We start from the raw sequence: 18,694 nt of genomic DNA, 5'->3' as shown, positions 1-18,694 counted from the left end.
CAATTCACATTCTTGAAGCATGAAAGATTATTATTTACACAAAAAAAGCCTCCCCCCTAAAAGAAAAAAGAGAGGGAGTTTAAGGCAAGCATTCGTCAGTGGTAAATATCAAAGTGACACAAAAATGTGTTGTTTACAAAAATCAGAACATTGTGTTGAAATGTGACACAAAGTTGCACGTTACGCACCAGTTCACTAGTGCACTTTTCACAACGAATGTCCTACAATGTCGCCAAGTGCCGCAGGAGAGCTTCCTTAATGGAGACCTGCAGCAGAAGCTCACTTCCTAATAACGCCATGATTTCAAACAGAAATGAAATGGTGCAACTGAAGCGGCCCAGCAACATGGTCAGGCTGACATTTATTTGAAATATCCTTCCTCCTTGGGTCAGTTCGCTGATACTTTCAGACCTCTGCAGATGGTCCTGTTTTCAAGAGCGTTATAATCAGGCTCAACTTTCAGCATTTTCTCCAAGTCTGTCTTTACTTATACACTCTCTCTTGCTACAACTTTGGGGAAGGAGTGAGTGGTGAATGCTACATCTGGTGTCGAGGCCACGTAACTGATTTCGAATATGAGCCGGGAGTAGAGAGGGGTGTGGATGTATACCTCTCCATTACACAGATGCAGGCTTACACATGATGCTCTTCTACACAGACTTTGCCTTCTAGCATGTGTGATGTTTCGTGGAATTGTGGACCATCAAATTCTAAGTGTTGTTGTTTAGTTTCTCATTTGGGATTTCCAGCAGGTTCCTGGATGTTGATACTCAACTAATAAAGGACAGACGACAAAGACATTGATTTGAATGAACTAGTAAAGGCGTTATTCCAAATGTACGTGGAATAGCACAGAAAACTAAATTCACTTTCTTTCTTTTTTTTTTTTTTTACTGTACATATTTATGGTCTAACTGCTGCTATGACAGATATACCCAACCACCATACACACTTTTAGCAGTTCATTAAAATCTAAATGCTTGCAGGATCATAATAGAAAATATACTGTAAATCTTTAATATATGACCTTTAACATCACTACCAAAGATAATCCTTGGCAACAAGTTTGGTGGCAGTACTGATTCCAGGTATTGATTCCAGATTTTGCAAATGTTAAGCCTTTCTCCAATGTCACGTGTCCTCACATCTATCGTGAGTGACAGGTGTACAGGAAGAACCAGATGGAAGCAGATCACTGGAAAAGGAACAGAACTTGAGCAAAGACAACATGCTTTTGCTCCCAGGCGGTGAGGTTGACTGGACCAGGAATGGCTCAGCCCATACTGCTAGCCTTGTGCTCGGACCTGAACTAATACATGTGCTGATTCAGTTGAAATGTGGTCTAACTGCTGGCAATGATGCCTACACCCAGAATGCTGACCAAACTAAAAAAAAAAAAAGAGATTTCTAAAAGATACAATCTATTTTTTCTACTATTGTTCAGGTCACAGTGGTTCAGATGTGAGATAGCTGGAACCCTTGAACAAGCCAGGGCAGCAAAAACCTGAGATCCTTTAACTTTCTGCTGTGTGCTCCTGGCTAATGTGATCAAGTGAAGGCAGTTCTGTCTTCGGCAAGCCTGGCCTGATTACTGACACATACTGCACTAAAGTACATCCAGATCCCAGGATGGACACAGTCTGTTTGCATTTACCAGCCTCAGATGAAAGGAATTACATGATAATTTCCACATAGCTTCTCTGTCAAAAAAAAAGGAACTCAAAAATTTCACTGGATTTCATATGTGTTTATCTGTTTGGTATGACTGAAATAGAAATGTTTCTGTTTCTTATAAAGTATTGCTTAAAATGGTAAATTCAGTGAGACATTGGGCCTATACCATAATTGAAACAGGATCAGAAACTCAGCCTTTAAATGAAGATGGATCAGTTACTCAGCCTTTAAACTGTACAGTAGTTTATAGTCTGTCAGGTAAAGGGGAAGCAATCTGTCACTGAGAAAAGACACTGATCAGAGTACAGTCAAGGTCACAAAACACAGTGGCATAGTGTCAGCTGGTTTTAGTTAACACAGATCAGTTTCATGCTCACAGGGACAGATTAGAAGACAAAATCTTAAAAGGAGAAAGTGTTACTTGACTTTGAAGGTTCATTTTTCCTCCAATACCCTTTTTTGAAAGATTAGGAAGATCAAAAAGAAGATTTGTAATGATTTTGTCCAGGGATCTGATGTACAAGACCAGCATTTGATTTTTATTATATCAACACAAAACCTTAAAACACCAATAAATGCAAACTGATTTTCACGCATATTTTCACACGTAGCTTTTCTTCATAGGTGCCATTGTCTGAATTTGGCTCCAAATATGCACAAGTCCAATAAAAGTTGTTCAAAATCTAAGAAATCGAGTAGTAGTCACTACAGTCAAGACAGTTTGATTGTGTGACCTTCTCCACACCAGTGGCACAGTCTCCCTTTCATGCCAATCCTTCTTTCACACAATATCAGGGTTGTGTTAGACGTAAAGGCCAATTTTCATGCTGGATTACATTTTTTTTTTACTTTCTACATTTTTTTTAAAGTAAAAAAAAGATAGGTCTGTTTTTTGTTCAGATGATCACTGACATCGATGCCAAAGACAACAGGTCTGAAGAAATGATATTTTTAACAAAGGGGGGGCAATTTGAACACAACACAAGAAATAAGAACAACATTAATGCATTATTATTATCTATTTTATCTCATGCTCTTTTTTTCCATGTTATTTTCCCCATCCAGACCTTTTTCATCTCAACATCATTCTTCATAGCCTGAGGATGAGAACGGAGGTTTGAAGAATGTGGATGCCCATCAGACGCTGGAGGAATTTGCATTTAGGCGAGGAGCCAGAGGAACCTCCCTTATCCTCCTCCTGTCAGTCCAGCTGCATCGAGAGCAGTTTCCAGTAGCAGGCATGATGAATGAGCTCAGCTGAATGACATATTTGCAGCTTTTAATACTTTAAATACTTACCAAATAGTGCTTTAGATGTGACTATAATTGTCTTTACTATTAAATGGCCTGCCACTGTTAAAGCACAAATGCTCAGAACTGCTAAAAGCTAAAGCATTAAACAATGGCACTGGTTTTCATGCCAACAGCTATCACAGGAGATTCTATCATTGCAAATAGGCAGTTTCAAAAGTTTCAAAGGAGCACTTGTCATATTCGCCACTAAGACAAAAATGTATTTTAATTTAGCCAATTTCCTTGTCTAGCTTGCAATTTCAAATGAACTGGGGCATAGTTTAGGAGTGGGGGGGGGGGGGGGGGGGGGGGGTGGAATATTCAGGGCAGAAAAACAGACATATAATGTCATAAAGTCTTCACATGGCACCTCAAAAGCCTTAAAATCTTAAAACCCCACTTGTTTAATTTAAATCTCCCCTTGTTCAATATTCAATGTGAGCTATTAAGGAATCCTATTTCCTATTAAGGAATCCTATTATTTTCTCAACTTGAGTCCAAACCTTCCACATCCAGCTTTCAGCTTTATAGTGCACATAATGTATAACTGTATATATAATATAGATGTAGAGATATTACATTTAAAAATGAATATTAATTATAGTGAATAAACCAAGTTTCAAGAGAAACAGGAAGTTTTGGACAGGGGTGTTTCATCTCTTCATCACTTGTGTAAGCTCTCTCTTTCTTCGTTCTCTCTCTCTCTCTCTCTCTCTCTCTCTCTCTCTCTCTCTATATATATATATATATATATATATATATATATATATATATATATATATATATATATATATATATTAGTGCTGTCAATTCCAGGTGCCGTGATTAAAAGTCCTCACCAGGATTTTGCTCAAGCTTGCTAGATTTTTCTAATTAGCAATCCAGGTAAAATTGGTGGAATCAACACAATCCAGAAAGCCTGACCAAAATTCTGGTGAGGACTTTTAATCGCGGGGCACCTATATATACACAGTATATATACATGAATATATATATAGCATTTATATATGCAGTATATATGCATTATATTGCATTATATATGCATTATATTGCATTTCTTTTTCTAAATACTGATTTACACTTGTTTAAGATGTGTGACTGCTGATTTAAAGGGACGGTCAAATCGCATGGAGTGTAGCATTCCTGTGCTGACAGACATGCACGGAAATGCACATTTCATATACACAAACGTACATATGCAGGTGACGTCATATGTCTTTCGCTACAGACCCTTTCTGTGTGTTCTCATGTTGAGTTTGAGAGTTTCACTGCAGTCACTTTTACAGAATCTTTTTACAGTCAACAGATTGTTCTTCTAGGAAAGGCAACTGGGACATATTTCTGAGAGTGTAGACACAAAGGAGTAAATGGGGTTGTAAAGGAAAGAGAAACAGAAGGGATGAGCAGACAGGCCAAAAGGCAGAAATATAACAAGAGTACAGCCCCACCTGTTTCGTCAGTCGTATGCTTTGTGCCATAGGATCATTTCATTTTTCCAGATGTTCCAGAGGGTTTCCGGTGACCTTCCTGACACGGCTAGACGACGAACATCTGCCTCCACATACCATCATCTTTAACAGGAACCACGGCAGCGGGGCCTATCTGTCCAGCACAACAGTTTTTAACGGCATGCACTTATATCTGTCGACACAGCTTGATAAATGGTCAATGGGGCAGGAACTCTTTTCAACTTGGATTTGAATGGTTGAGAGGGAAGATCTTCCTGCTGGCTCATGGTTCGTTTGAGCTTTAGAGAACAAAGTATGAACCGGAAAGTTATTCTGTAGCCACTTACGCATCTCATAGATGTCAGAATATCCATGACTCTAAAATCACATACACACTAACTGGCCAACTGTATAATCACATAGTATTAACCTGACCTCATGGCACTGATCTCATTGCACACATTCAGACCCAGCTGTTGTAAGATGACACTTTTCTTTTTAATATTAGGGTATAAAAATTTGAGATTTTGATGAAGAGATTTGATGTTGAGATGTAACATGCATTTTTGTGAATATTTGTGTGTGTTCAATAAAAAAAATCAACTGGTGAAAACAAAGGAGCTGTACTGAACTCTGAAAATTCTGAACTCTGTCTCACAGAAAAGTCAACAACAGCTGTTTTTGTTTCATATTCATGTTTTTTCATTAACCAGTCATTCCTCTTTGTGCATTATAATAAAAGTTTCTATTTCATTAGGGTCTACTGGAACATTGGACCAATCATATCATAAGATTAATGTCTACATACTCCAAGTCTAAAAGAACCAGGTATTCAGATCAATTTTGAATAAATAATGAGGCTTGTACTCTAACATGAAAAGGAATGTTAGAAAGTAAAAATCACTTTCAAGTGGACTGTCCTATTAAACTATGACAAATACTAGGGTACAGACCCCACACCCCCACTAGTCATTCACTTACACACGGGCATGCACACACCCACCAACACACACACACACACACACACACACACACACACACACACACACACACACCATTATACAAAGAGATTCCTAGGCCACTGAGTGCTGTAAAGCCCCCCCACCTCAACATATCAAGTGACCCCTTTCACCTTTGAAATCTAAGAAGTGATCAAAGAGACTGACATCTCTTAAAAGAATTAGCAGAAAGACCACAGAGTACTAACCTCACTGAGTACAATTTAGAATGGCAGAAAAAGTAATGATCAGATAATCAGACAATAGCGGTAATGCTGTTTATGTAACTCTTCCTTTGTGAGGTATCCAAGAATTACAGTGGTGCAAAATGTTGAAAGACAACAGGATATTTGAGAGTTTATTTTTTTGAGGTCAAGGAGCTATAAAAGATCTATAGACACTAATGTCCAACTAATGGGGCACCTGTGTGAAAGGACAAATTGCCATTTCATTGTCTATTCTTGGTTTTATTCTAGACATCTGTATAGACAACAATACATCCACTGGGTTCCAACGAGTCATCAGCCCTCCCACAATCCTCTCCTCTCCATCCAACCCCCTCCCACAACCAGTGGTCTCCAGCTCTGGGGGGAACAGAGAGCGAGAACAGGCTTCCTTCTATCTAGGGGTCTAGCCCGGGTCAGCGCAGCCAGCAGTGAAGGAAAGCAAGCCAATGGGATTTTGTCCTCCTCCGAGCTCTGAAACTCCACTTGACAACTGATCAAATGCGGGTAATGTGTCTGATCAGAGATTTCCAAACATGTCGTGGCGTCTTCCATGCCTACATTCCATTCCGTGGTTTCCTCTCGTTGCACAGAGGAAGGATCACAGGGTAATTAAAGTGATTCTTCATGGGGTAATTTAACTGATTTTGAGCTCCCCTACAGTGTGTAGCCACTGAGAAGCTGCAGGATTAGCTTTCTGAAAGTATGGCAGCTGAAGCGCTAATCTACGCGCCTCAGGTAAACACGTCCAGGCCTCATCTGACAGACTAAGATGGATCAGGCACGCTCTGAAATGTACCACCCCTACAGCTCTGCAGAATGTAATTATGATTAGGTTTCTTCTATTTACTTATAACCATTTTTCATTTTAATTCTGTTATCTATAATCTATAGAATAATTAATAGGCAATCGTTTGGTTAAGTTGATTTGGAACATTTCTACTCCAATGACCATCTTCATTGGTAGATCTTCATTGGAAGTTCTTCGTGAAATTGCGAGAGGACATTAGCTGTTTGATAAAAGGGGCATTTATATTTACTGCCTCCTACTGGCGTTATTCAGTATGAAGTCCATACCCTTTAGGAAAATAACTGTCTCCTTAAGGAATGCGGTATGTGCACAGACGCAGCATACTTGTGCCAACATTTGATGTCGTTTTATATATTTGCTTTGATTCATGACCGTTCGATTTTGATGCAAATTTTATTTTCCCATCAAGGCACACATAAGTATATTTGTTTAATCAATTTAAATTCGGCGATAATGTAAACAAAGACATTACATTGCTAGAACAAATTTCATTCAGTTGCTGCAAACACAACACACTTCGATAGAAGCATTATGCCTCCAGGTCTTTTTTAGCTTAATGGCAAAAAAAAAAAAATGTACCTTTCTAATACGAATGAGTACTTTCACGATTATACTCCATATGGCCAGCAGAGGGCGATAAGAGCTTTATAAACTGCGGAGACAAGCACTCGTTCTCATGCTCACCTGCTGGATGTAGCTCGTTACAGCAAAACTGCTTCAACCCTCAGAAATGTGTAAAGACAATCAAGCTGCTGAAAAATAGAAATTGATCTCTTAAATCAAACTTTGCATAGCTTTCGCGTATTAACATACAGTCGTTTTCCATAAAACATCTATAGCAGGGGTACTCAACTGGCGGGACCGCGGTCCGGATCCGGACCCGAACGCAGTCCTGTCCGGACCCAATCTCATTCCTGATTAACTGGATACGGAACAAAAAAAAAAACCGGAGCATTTATTTCAGGGCTATTGAAAAAACACTCCGTCACGAGTGTTACGTTTGCCACCCCCCCTCAACAACTTACGTTCGCCACCCCCGCCGCACCGGACCTCAGGTCACAGGTATCTGCCAAAAATTGGACCGCGGACAAATTTAGTTGAGTACCCCTGATCTATAGCATAACCTTCCCGAACATAATTATGCATGTATCGTGTGCTGATGTAAATACTCTTGAGGATAAATTGAGGCAGATGAGGCAGACCCAGCAATGAGTTGTTAGTAGAGGGAGTAAATTAATTCTCACCGGGACATTCTCACAGAAGGACGCCAGCAACAGATGCACTCACAGATGCTTTTAGAAGACTTAATTAATTGGTTAATTAAACCCGAGTCTCTATTGAATAGACCACAAGAAAGGCCTAAAGAACAGTGGGCAGGGGTGGCGCTCTAACCAAGAGTCTAATGTGTATGGATTACAATCATTGCTAAGAGTTAGTTGATCAGTTTGGTTAAACCTACTGGATCAGCTAACAAGTTATTATTGTCTAAAATAATACGAATTTTCTAAGATTTTACAATCTCTTTAAAGTCACAGATCCCTGCAAAGATCAAGCGTTTAAAAAGATTATAACAATTATTTATATATAATATAAATATTTATAATTATTTATAACAATAAATAATGCTACATTTAACGGTTCGGTTTTGAACTGAGTTACCAAGCACTGATTCTCGTGGGGATTACTTTCATGTTATGAAACAGGAATCCCGGAGTTGATTCTTCTGAAGAAGAATTAAATGGGATAAATAATAAACACATAGGTGGGTATACGAGTTTGGCCTTTTTCGTGTTCTTCAGATGCGCTTCTGGTTTGAACACAAAGAGACACGTTGATCTTCCCCATGGTGAAGCACATTCACTCGACCGTGCGCAGCTAGTATATTGTTACTCGTCCGTCAAGTCAACACGCAGCAGTCATACCTGGCGAATAAAGGATCGTGCCATCCAGACACACCATACATCACCGCGATATCTCCGGGGGCGCCGGAGCATCTGAAGCTTCCCCGCTGATGAGCCAGAATATATATACCTCCCATCTGTGCCGAGATTGTTCTCCTTTTCATAAATCTGTGGTTAAAGCAATTGCGCCTAGAGGTTTTTTATACCACTGTTGCCACTTTGATGCGTTTTTGTCTGCAAATACAATATGCAATGCAAATTTGAAATTATACCATAATTTGACTTAATATATAATTAACCAAAAATCTTTGCAAGGAAAACGTGCGTGCCAAATAAAAAAACAGATTTCACTGGAAAGATGACTGATTTAGAGCAGGAAAACGGTGATATCGGTGAATGGCATCACACCGTCACTGAGGTCACAAGGATTCCCTTCCAACCATGGCAGAAATCTCCTTACTGTTATCTTCCCCTCCCCCTCTCTCTGACTCCCTCTCTCCCTCTCTCCCTACATACCCTCTCTCCTCTCCACTGCCAAAGCAAAGCTAGCTGCCAGTGATCCTCACAAATAAACATACTAGGTGCGATGCCAACAACATAAGATGCATTAACAATAACAAGGATAATTTTAGAGGTGTTGTGAAAGTCATAATTTTTTACCTGTTTGAACTAGTTTTAAGCTTATTCTATACAGAGTAAAGAGGAAACCACAAATGAATAAGAAACACGAACCCCCCTTTGCTTCCAGCCCCACCTCTACAAACATCATATTTTATGATTTAATAATATGCCACACATTCTGTTCACACATGATAATTATCTTATAAACATTTCACACATTTCTCGCCAGATGTAAACATATAAACAAATATATCAGTGTTCAAACTTAATTCAGCATAAGTGATTTTTAAATGCACAATTATTTATATTTTTGTTTACTCCTCACACTTTACAGGATATGTATCATGACTATTGCAGGGTGTGAGCTTATTAGCCAGTCTTTTTAAATGTGTGTTCAGACATTCACTGTCTGGCTGTTTTATGTTTGCAGGATTTCAGGTGACTCTTGCACAGGACTTGGGCTATGGCCGAAAGAAACCAGCTACTGTGAATATCGATCAAATCGTGACGTTAATGTCTTCTGTGTCTAAAAACCCTAGTCCTTTTATCTTAGCATGCTTTCAGCCTTAAGACGTGAAGCATGTTGCTGTCTGCCAGCTCTTTGTGTGCCAGCTCTGTTGTCACAGCTGTTCCGTTCATAGAAATTATTAAGTTTTATGTTCTTTCCTTTCCCTTACTGGCCTCCTCTTATCTTATTCATTTCTTATTAGACTCTTAAAGGCATTTTACAAAGGCAGAAGCAAGACTGCCATGATTGAAGAACATGTTGTTCTCCGTTTTGCCTAAGATGGCTCTTTTGTGCAAGTTGCAAAGGCAAGTTCCCCCACACTGGTGTCCTACTGAGCATGCTCTGCCCCCCCCCCCCCCCCCAGTCCCGACTGTCATTCAGCTGGTGGCAGAAAAGTGGGTGATTGCAATAATTAGCGTGTAGAGTTCTGCGTAGCATGGTGCGTTGTGGGAGACAATGTGCCAGAGAAACAGCTGTAATCTAGTCGGCTGCTGCTTTGGGTATTGGGCTCTGTGTATTGGCTCCACTCTCCTCCCAACAGCACCAGACAATCTGAAGCGGAGACCCATGAGGCTGGGGGGGAGGGGGGCTGTTCGTGACTGCTATTGAGGCTTATAATAAAAGTCAGATTTTCTCTCCTCTGGCCGTTTGTTTGCTTGTTTGTTTGTTTGTTTGTTTGTGAAAGCAGCATGCCAGATCGATAAATGCTTTAAAAGGAGAAAGAACGAATAAGATTCCGTTTATGACACACTGTCAGTTCGGTCTATTTCAGGTCCACAGAGACATAACCAAATGGAGTTTCCATTTCCGTGCTCTGAAATTGCTCTCTTTTTCTTCGCTCCATAATAAACATCTTCCATGATTCATGTGCCCAAAAAAAAGACCCTTGTAGCCTGCAGTAGATGGAGGTGACTCGTGAGATCTAACCCACTTTCCACCGAGAGTAGAGCGACTGATGTTAAGTGGATCGTGCTGATGTTAACTGAATAAATGATGCTAGCGTGAGTTGTGCCCTGTGGAAGTGGGTTCTATCAGCGGTGGTGAAAGGCTGTGGTTAAATACTCACTGGTTTTGTGCACCAGCATTAGCCATGACTGGTTAGGGCTTCCTACATCATGCTGCTGACTTTAAACAAGAATGAAGTCAACCATCTTAAGGTGCTGTGACCTTGAGTTACACTAATAAATATTTCAAGTCTTTGATTTAAAAATATCATAGACTGTTCAGTGGGGTAGCAGATTCTTAGCTGGCTTCCACGGAAGAGTGTTCTGGCTGCGTTCCGCCTGCAAATCCGTTCAGGTCTGGAGGATTTTGTGTCTCTGATAGCTTACGGTACAGTTCTTCCTGGACTTTCACATATGCCTATAAAATAGTCATGAGATATATTTTAAATTGTGGTCAAGCAAAAACTGCTGCTGACATTGGCCCAAATATTGTATTTTGTTAAACTTAATGATTAAAATCAATGAGCATAAGAACACCTTAAACCTTATTAACCAGTACTCAGTATTCAGTACTCAGTACTCAGTACTCAGTACTCAGCCCTCCAGGCAGTGAGGTAACCACGGTATTCAGTCCTCCAGCCGTCCTTGGAACCTCTTAGAGCACACCAGTGAAATCTCAGAGCCTGTGTCCAGAGAACAGCTCTTAATTAAAGCTTATTCAGACCATATCTGACAGTAACTAAAGCAGTGTGAGACCTTAACCAAAGTCCTTAGAGTCCACCATGTCACAATATAATATGTGATTATATGCAATTTCTTCAGTATGACATTACTGTATGTCACAAGGCTAGAGATTAAAAAGAGATTCACGGACCAGATGATGAAGCAGAGGCAGAACTATCAAACTCCATATAATCAACTCTTTATGCATCAGTTCAGTTTTGCTGATGAAATTATGAATTACTTGGGCTGCACCATTAGACATTCAAGCTAGTGCTCAGTTTGTGTTTGAGAGACATCACAAGAGTGACCCTGCTTTGCCTAGTTTTCCTACTGATGAAAAGATGTGTATGAGATTTCTGACAACCATCACTAGTAGACTGTGTCAGTGTGACCGACACACTGTCGGATTAAGGTATTAAATGCTCTGGAGACTACTGGAGTGCAAAGATGAGAAGGTACAAGTGTTCAGAGAGCATTATAAATGAATATTTTTTAGAATTGTACTGGTATATCTGTCATTACTAAAATTACAATTCACACTGAAATTCCCTTTGAGCTATAACTTATTTTTGTAACTGAAATTCCCTTTGAGCTATAACTTATTTTTGTAACTGTAGAGGCAATTATGTCAACTTTTACTAACAAACAACACGCTCATCTTCTTATGAAAGCCCCCAGCCACCCAAGGCCACGCCTTATGCAACATGATACTGATGCTGTAGGGAGAAATGGCATGAGGCATTTGGCTTAGCGTGTGAAATGATACCCAATCACCTCTTCCCCCAATCAACATGCATACACATATGCATACATATACTGTATTTGTTGTTTTGGATGAAAGTGCTGTAGAGAGGATTCGGGGGTAATCGTGGTTTGCATAATTATTGAAGGCTCATGGTTTGATTCCATGAGACATAGACTTATCTGCCTACACACAGAGTGTTTCCCCATAATGAAGTGTGGAAGAGAGAGAAAGCGAGAGAGAGAGAGAGAGAGAGGGGGGGGGGAGAAAGAGAGAGAAAGGGTGAGAGAGAGAGGAGACCGGAGAGAATGAAGAGAAAGGGAGGGGAATGGAAGCCAATTCTAGCTCTTTAATTCTGTGGAAAAAGCCCATGATGTGTGTGTGTGTGTGTGTGTGTGTGTGTGTGTGTATGTGTGTGTACATGTGTGTGCGTGTGTGTGTGTTTCACAATTTTCTATTTTAGATCCATGCATATTCATGCACAATGGCATGGGAGTGTACAGTTGTGTGCTTGCTTGATAAATGGGGGGGGGGGGGCATATTGCATGCAGGTGTGGGGGGTACTCCCTCAGTGTCTACCTCATTTTATCATCTTATACAGAGCCCTTACATGTGGGGGATTCCAACTGGCAGCACACTGGCTAGAATACACACAGGCCCTCCCTGACCCAGATTCTCTGCATTTTCATTGGCTAAAGGATTTGAGCTTGATTAGTTATTAGTCTCTAGCTATTGATTCTGTCCTAGATGGGGGTTTTCATCACAAATGAAAAGGAGGTACTGAGTGTGGAGAGGAAGAAAGCAATTCCAAATGAAGGAATCCCCATATATCTCTGTGCCATGACCTTTACATTTCATCAGTGTAGCTGACCAGAGAAGCCCAGACTCCCCCAAGCCTATTCCTGTCTGCAGCTTACCTAGCTGGAGTAACCATCCACACAATAGATTACAGCTCACTGAGTCCTTGTGATTCATATGTAGGTATTTTGATTTAAAATAAAAAAAGCATGCTCCTTGTGTACATTGAAGCATGTCAAAATCAACCACGCATACATGTTGCCTTTTTTCAGTATATTTTCTACAATTTAACTATAATTGTACAAAGCTAAACAATAACAAATCCCTTTCCCTTTTTTGATACATTGAAGTAAAATTTTTATCCATTTACAATAGCAACTGCTATGCAAGTGTGTGGATATTACTGAACTAGTCTCTACATGAGAAATGTGATGAAGAATTCCTTGTGGAATGTTGAGTTCCCTCACTGTCAGTTTCCTTCGAGAGAGTCACTAGAAAGTATCTGTTTGAAGTAAAAAGAGCAAATGAATCTTCATTCGCACCAGCAGACGACAAGGAAAGCCATCCCTCTATTTGTTTATTACACTGACAGCTGCAAAATGGGGTTTTTGCTTGTCTCCATTACAGTGATTCATTGGCATGCCTGCTTCCAGACTTATTGATGCTCTCTCTCTCTCTCTCTCTCTCTCCTCTCTCTCTCTCTCTCTCTCTCTCTCTCACTCACTCAACTCACTCTTTATATCATGACTGATGCTCCCTTGATGTCTAGTGTTCGACTGATATGAGTTTTTCAATGGCCAATGCCGATATTTAGGGAGCAGGGTGGCTGATGGGTAATAAAATGTCAATATCATGCTGGGGTTTTTTGTGTTCGTTTTTTACATCTGATAAAATATAGCAATTTCATATTGTAACAATGACAATAAATAAGACAGAAAATAGTTAACCTAAAATAAACATTTATTTATTAATATCGTTATTGTCTGCAATGTCTCTGTTTCCTTAAAAGGTTCTTCCCTCTATCTGCAGTGCACTTATTTTAAATAAAAAAGAGGAAAATATCTCAAAATAGAAATGTGTATCATCTGTTTGCTAAATTATATCTGCTCTCTGTACTCTTAATATTTTAATAATAACAAATGTCCACAAGTGTCACGGTACGGCCCCTGACCCCTCCCTCTGGGCATGTGTTTATGTCGTCCACGTCTGGGTCTGTGTATCATCCTGGTTGTGGTTGTGTCCGAGTGTGATTATCAGTTTCACCTGTGGCTCGTCTCGTCATCACTCTGGGATTATGTGGTTTGTCTATTTAGTGTGCGTTCGCGCAGTGTATTGTGCTCGTCTTCGTTAGAGTCGTTCACATGCCTGTTTTGTGTTGTTCTACGTGCGCTGACTGCGCTTATTCGTACTATTAAACGTGTCGTTTGTATCTGAATACTGGACTCGTGTCTCGTCTTTCCTCCAGCGCCACAGCGTCACAGAAAGACGAGCCGCCGAAGTATGCCAGGATGTGCATCCCGCACCAAGAAGGGGAAGAGGGCCAGTAAGCACCAAGCACCTTCCCCTGTACGCCACCGCGACAACCTCGTGACCGAGGAGAAGATGCAGCAGGACCCCGTGTGTGCGATGCTGCTGCAGCAAGCCCAGGTGGCCGAGCAGAAGTCATTGGCGGAGCATTTCCACCAATCCGCACTGCGGGTGTGGAGAGAGAGACACCCCTCTCCTACCAGAGACCCCTCCCCAGTGATGGTCGGGTCCTTTGAGTTCTGCTCGGCGGGGATGACTTCAAAACCCCCCGAGAAGGGGAGTTTGAGGGGGAGGAATCGGAAGAGGAGGACAGTCCACCTCCGTCCGTGTGCTCAGCCCCTACCGAGTACTACGGTGAGGGTGAAGAAGAGGTCAGCCCTCCCCCCTCGCTGTATTCGACTCCTACGAAGTACTACGGGGAGGAAGCAAGCCCCCCGCCGTCCGAGTGTTCCAACCCTCCGGAGTACTGTGAGGATGAAGCGAGCCCACCGCCGTCGGAGTGCTTCAACCCCTCTGAGTACTGCGGGGAGAAGGCGAGCCCCCCGTCCGAATACCCAAGGTACAGTCCACCTCCGTCTGAATACTCGGAGGGCAGGCCATACACTGAGGAGGAGGAGGAGGTGAGCCCGCCTGCCTCGGAGCACTCTGGGGGAACCGTGAGGTAGAAGAGAGGGCGGACGGAGAGCGGTCATCCTTCCCACTCCGAGGGGAGCGAGATGGACTCCCGGTGCTGCACCCCAGGGGAACCCATGGTATGGAGCCCGGGTGGTTCGGAGGAGGGGATGGAGACGGAGGAACCCTCACCCGCAGCCAGACCAGGGGATTCCCCACCACACGGACGTGAAGTCCCCCTGTGGGGTTCGCGGAGACCAGAGAGCGAGCGTCGGCAGGCGTACCCGACTGCGCACATCCCGAGGGCGCGCAAAGAGACCGATCGCACGCCTACTGAGAGGACTGCAGGGGCATCCGCCAGTCGTGCCACTCCCAGCGGAGGGTTTGCGGCAGGAGCGGGAGGGAAACCACCTGCTGTAGCGCCCGCAGCTCAGGGAGGATTCCCCTCCCTGGCAGCGCTCTTACAGGCGTGGAGCCTGGCTCCGTTTTCATGTGTCTTTGTTCCAGTGTTTGTGTCTGTCCCCGTGTTGCTCCCGAATCCCCTTTTCCCTTTTGTGCCTCTGTTTCTAAATGTTCCTGTTTGTGTTTTCGTGAATGTTCCATGTTTTGTGTCTAACGTCTTTTCACCTGTCTTCCCAGGGAGGGTGTTCTAGGCTGTTCGTGGCGGATTCCCCACCGAGGGCGGTCATCTCCCAGACGCAGGACTGAAAGCTCCGGGTCCGCCCATCGGCGTGGGTTCGGGGCATTCAGTTCTGTTGGCACCCCGGGACGGGTAGTGCCCTTGGTGAGGGGCTCTGTCACGGTACAGCCCCTGACCCCTCCCTCGGGGCGTGTGTTTATGTCGTCTACGTCCAGTCGTCTGCGTCTGTGTATCTTCGTGGGTGTGGTTGTGTCCGAGTGTGATTATCAGTCTCACCTGTGGCTCGTCTCGTCATCACTCTGGGATTATGTGGTTTGTCTATTTAATGTGCGTTCGCGCAGTGTCCCGTGCTCGTCTTTGTCTGAGTCATTCATGTGCCTGTTTTGTGTTGTACTACGTGCGCTGACTGCGCTTATTTGTACTATTAAACGTGTCGTTTGTATCTGAAGACTGGACTCGTGTCTCGTCTTTCCTCCAGCGCCACAGCGTCATAACAAGTAGTCAAAACAAATAATTAAAATCTTTCATGAATAAACAATACATATTTTAGTGCACTTAACAGCACTAACTACCAGCAAATATCAGCATGTCATTGTTTCTGAGAGAAAACAAAAGATTTGTAAATATATGCATGAATAATAAATAAACAATGCCAGTGTAGCACATACAATAGCAGCCTCTTTGTTTTTCAGTCCTAGTTAACAGCAGCAAGTTGTAATGCAGGTAAAGCGTTTATCCAAAGATCCTGTTTCTCTTTTTCTTGTGAATGGTCACAGCTTCACTGAATAGTCTCTTACAGGAAACAGAGATGGGCAGGGAAATGTTCTGTTCAGCGGATCAAGGATGCTTCTATGGTTTTGTTCTGTTTCCACCACTATAGTGCCAGATAGTCTTATTGGGTCCTGAAGACAATGGTCCAATCTGTCAGAGATGTCCTCACTCTCTTCCTCAGCAGGACGTCCATGATGACTGTAAGCCCCAAGAATGTTTATGTTCAGTCAATAATCCTCTTCCTCCACTCTCTTCTTCTACCCTTGTTCATGTAGTATCTGATCCTTGGTCTCCTGCGGGGCCTTGTGGGTCTTCAGATGTAAAGGCGATGGAACGACATGGTCCTTGTATCGAAGCTCCAGCAGTGATGCCGACATCAAACATTTGGACTCACCAGTCTTGTGAAATGTTTTCTCCACACTCTGCAACATTATTTCCTGGAATGTTCTGATGCCCCTAGCAGTGGGACCCTCTGGCTGAAGCAGCATCTTCTGCACTGCAACCCTCAGCGTGATGCAGGAAACAGATCCCATGCCCTGCTCATCTAAAGAGTGATGCCTTCATGGCCCAGAGATGATACCCCATTGTTCTTGAGCTGAGCATGTAAACTTTAAATGTTCTCCTATAAACATATTCAGGGCCACTTCTGTTCCAGCATCCTCTGCAACATGAGCAGATTGTTCCAGCAGGTGGTGAAAACAAGAACGATCCCATGATGGGGGCGGGGGAGGGGGGGGGGGGGTGGTGCCAAGGTCTTTTTGAAAGTCACTGTTTTGCTACTGCCGAGTCCTTGACGTGCGTTTCCTATATCTTCAACAGCTGTCTGACTGCTAATGCCCTCATTTACCACAAGCTGCTACGTGTGTGCACTGCAGCTCGGGCGTGGCATCTCTGCCCGTCTCATGGTCTCATCACTGTCTCTGAGCACGAACACCATACTTTCTCCTCGCTGGTGTCGTCCCCACCATGGGGGCCGAGCATGGCCTGGATATTTAAAAAAAAACACAAACAAACAGGAGGTAGTCTGTGGTAGTTTTTGCTCCTCCACATTACTTCTCACTTCTAAGGCTGGAGCCTTACACAGCAGCTGCAGAAGCATCTGCAGCACCCACCACGGGGTGGTAGCATGGGGAAACGTCCCACATGGGAGGAGACACACGAGCCAGGATGAAAATTGCTTGTTTTGTTGATTCCTGTAAAAGGTAGAGGACAAAAGCAAAATCAAACCAAGCCCCACCAACAACAAACAAACAAAAGAAAACAGGAAAGATGCAACACTGAGTAGATTAACATGTCAAACCTTCCATAAAACAAAGACACGATAACTAAAGACTACAAGAGGTTAAGGGACGCAAATAGAGTGGGGGAGATACAAAGCGCGGCTGCGTTGATCAGCGAAAGTTCATTTACACATCAAAAGACAAAGCTTTAGTGAACAGCCAAAACAAAATCGCACCGTTGCCATGGAAACGATAAAAACCAAAACACAGAACCACATGGCTCGGCAGCTTGCGAATTGCAGTGCCAGTGGAGGAAATACCCTGTTATTAAGGCGTCTGTTTGTTTTGACCTGCATCTGATCTTTGCCTTTTTCTCTGAGTATCTGTGTTGTAGTTCTCTCAAGTTCTAGCTGCGTTCTGCTCCTGTGACTCTTTCTAAGCAGTGAGTGACACCTCAGTGAAATTCTGCCATAAGGTAGTAACATTATGTAGCCAGTAATTATATTAGATTTGGTGTTATTTAAGAAACATGTTAGCATTAAGAATCGATGGTGGTGACTGATGAAATTGAAGCAAATGTTTAAAGCAATGCTCAAAACTAACTTTTACCACCTTCTCAAAACAATCCCAAAAAACGTTATTGAATCGTTATTTTTCTTGTCACATCTGGTTACAAGTCTCACAGCCAATTGACACATTACTGTAAACATAAATAACTTCATTCATTTGCATTGCACTTCCTGCTCATTTCATTAAAAAAATGATTAGAGGTGACAACAGAGTGGAGATTCTGAATCCAGTATCTCGTTAAACACCGTTCTGAATTACCATGTGTTGAAGTACAAACACGCACACAATGCAGAGGTAGAGGAAGATATATTTACATATAGATAACATGGAAGAAGAAATACAGAATGATATTTTCTGCTCAAGGAACATAATAAGTCTTTAAAAAAACACGCACACACAAAACAAGCAAAAATGTAACTAAACTAAATTGGAAAATAGACAGAAGAACACTACAATGAGGGTAGAACATTTTTAACATGCTAATTAAACTAACAAAAGACAGGAATAGTAAAGACAGCATTTATGTAAGTAAAGAATATAAAGAAAACATTTATGTAATATTAATGTTTTGTTGGAAAGTTAAAATCAGTCCAGAATTTCACCAAGATTCTGTAACGCTTGGGTGTGGGAAGCAGGCACCAAGACGATTACTGTGTACAACGAACATTT

The sequence above is a fragment of the Brachyhypopomus gauderio genome, chromosome 8 (assembly GCF_052324685.1).
Source record: "Brachyhypopomus gauderio isolate BG-103 chromosome 8, BGAUD_0.2, whole genome shotgun sequence".
In the NCBI taxonomy this organism is placed as follows: Eukaryota; Metazoa; Chordata; class Actinopteri; order Gymnotiformes; family Hypopomidae; genus Brachyhypopomus; species Brachyhypopomus gauderio.
The sequence above is the reverse complement of the archived record's forward strand: the minus strand, read 5'-3'. Positions refer to the sequence as shown.